The 2,500-nt window shown below is 76.9% G+C and overlaps 1 non-coding gene across 1 annotated transcript; it reads right to left on the bottom strand.

Annotated features, from left to right (window-relative positions):
• Positions 1 to 403: 403 nt before the first annotated feature.
• On the bottom strand, positions 404 to 556 carry LOC137461109 (5.8S ribosomal RNA). Its single transcript, XR_010993229.1, has one exon. It is a non-coding gene; the product is annotated as a 5.8S ribosomal RNA (ribosomal RNA).
• Positions 557 to 2,500: the final 1,944 nt, after the last annotated feature.

Raw genomic sequence — 2,500 nt, 5'->3', positions numbered from 1 at the left:
CGAGAGCGAGGAAGAACGAGGGGAACGGGAACCCCCGCCGCCCACGGCAGACGCGCGCGCGGACGCGGCAGCACGGCACGGTACCCCCGCGGTACCCACCCGCAGACAGCCGCGCCCGCGCGGGAGTGCCGGGGGGGGCGAGGCCCGCGCCTCCTCCCCCAACCGGGCTCTCGTCTCCCCCAACGCCCCACCGGGCGTCGCTGGACCAACGGGGAACCCCTGCCGGCGAAGCCCCGGCGGGACGAACTCCGCGAGAGCGGGCGCTCCGGGAGCGGGGAGCTACGGAGCGCTCCCCGAGTCTGCACTTAGGGGGACGAAGGCCCCTCCCCGCCCGGGGGAGAGCCTGCGAGGCGACCCCAGCCGCGCCGCTCGGCGGGCACCGAGGCGGCGATTGATCGTCAAGCGACGCTCAGACAGGCGTAGCCCCGGGAGGAACCCGGGGCCGCAAGTGCGTTCGAAGTGTCGATGATCAATGTGTCCTGCAATTCACATTAATTCTCGCAGCTAGCTGCGTTCTTCATCGACGCACGAGCCGAGTGATCCACCGCTAAGAGTTGTCTGGCTTTTCGGCACCGCCCCGCCAGCGCGGAGGGGCCGGGACCGCTCGCAAAGGAGCGGCCCCTCGGAGAGCGCGGCACGGCGGCCGCTCGCCTCACATTGACCGTACAAGCACAGGAGAGGGGGGGAAAATAAAACGAAACCCCGAAGCGGCAAAAGCAAGGGGCGGGGAGCCCGCGCTCCCGGCTTTTTTCCCTCCCCCGAGGAGGGAAAAACGCACCTTGCGGCGCTTCGGGGCCGGACCAGGCGCCCGGGCTCGCTCCGACCTCGGCGCGGAGGAGGCCCGCCGCGCGCCGCCGGGAACGTGCCCCGAACCCGGCCTCGCCTCGCGTGCACGGGGAAAGAAAACCCCCTTCGCTTCCCCACCCAACGGCGGGGGGGGGGTGTGTCTCTCGCTGGCCGCCCCGTGCCGTCGCGGAGACGCCACGAAGCGAGGCAGCGGAGACCCCCCCCCCCCCCGCCCCGGGGAGCGAGGGGGGCCGGGCGCACAACCCCGCCGGAGGAGAGCGCGCGCGCGCCTCCGCACCGGCCCCTCCAACGCCGCCACCGCTGCGGCCCATCCCGGACTTTCTTTTCCCCCGCTTTGGCCCCGGGGCCGAGCCCCGGCCGGCTCGCGCCCTCGGGCGGCTTCCTCTCGCCACCGAACCCCCCCCCGCCGCGGGGGACGGAAAACGGCTTGCGAGACGGAAAGCCCGAGCCCACGTGGGACGCCACCGCGGCGACCCGCCGGCCCTCGCCGGGCGGCGCACCCGCCGACCGACAAACCCCAGCGGCACGAGCCCCTTCCATCCTCCCCCGGCGCCACCGCGCCGCCGGCTTCGCTCGCTCGACCCCTTCCGTGGCCCCGCGGCCAGGCGGACAGCGGACGGCGCTGAGCCGGGGGGGCGGGCCCCCCGCTCTCCCCGTTTCCACGCGGAGACCGGGGGTGGGACGCCCCCGGCTGCCCGCCCGTCCCCCACCCGGCACGCGCCGGGAAGGCGAACGGGGAAGCCCGCGGGCAGGGCCCGGGACCGGGACAGCCGCAGCCGGTGGCAGGGTGCCCTCCGGCGAGGGACCGGAGCCGGAGACGCCGAGCGACGCCCGCCGCCGCTCGGACGCGGTCACGCCACCCGAAACCGGCCCCGGACGGGGGGGAACCGGCAGCGCGAGACCGCCGAGGGCGCCAGCTCGCCGGGGCCCCGCTCTGGGGCCTGGGCAAAGGGAAAAAGGACCGGGAGGTCCGCAGCGGCCCGCGCCGCAAGAGGCGCCGCCGCCGAGCCGCGGCAACGCGCCCGCACAAAACCCCCGGCGGGGGCGAAGCGCCCTGGGCCAGCCCCCACCGCGGGGGCTCGCCGCCCCGGCCCGCGAGAAGCCCGCGCTTCAACGCGCCGCCGGGGACGCCCGTGGCGAGGCGAGGCGCGGGCCGGACCACGGCCGACCTCGCGCGGTGGGCTCTCTCCGGCCGAGCGCTCGGACCGCAGAGAGGGGGGGGCAGCAGAGTCCCCTCCCCGGCCCGGCGGGCCCCCGGAGGACGACGAGCGCGACGACGGCGGACCTAGCCAGAGGCATTGCGGGGGCAACCCCCGCCCCTCTGAAGGCACCCGCCCGCCCCCCGCGCTCGCCCCCGCATCCGGGGGGTGGCGCGCCGAGCCGCCCGGGTCTTTAAACCGCCGCCCGGCTTCCTCCGCGGTAGGGCAAGGCCGCGGACGAAGGCGCGGAACGCTAGGTACCTGACCCTGGGGTGAGGGAAACCAGACTTAAGGCCCCGCGGGGGTGCCTCCCCCCACTGCCGCCGTCGGGGGGAGCGTCCGCCCGCGGGGGCCGCGCCCGACGTCCGCCGCCACCACCGCGCCCCTGGCCTGGCCCGAGGCCCGGGGTTTCCCTCAGTCAGCCGGCGCTGCGCTCGGGGAGGAGGGACGCGGCTGGGGACGCCCATGCCGCGCGCTCGCCACGCGGCGAGCGC

This window comes from Melanerpes formicivorus, unplaced genomic scaffold (genome assembly GCF_026170545.1).
Source record: "Melanerpes formicivorus ecotype bairdi unplaced genomic scaffold, bMelFor1.0.p_v2 SCAF_1132, whole genome shotgun sequence".
Taxonomy (NCBI): Eukaryota; Metazoa; Chordata; class Aves; order Piciformes; family Picidae; genus Melanerpes; species Melanerpes formicivorus.
Note: the sequence above shows the minus strand (reverse complement) of the source record. Positions and strands in the feature narration are given on the sequence as shown.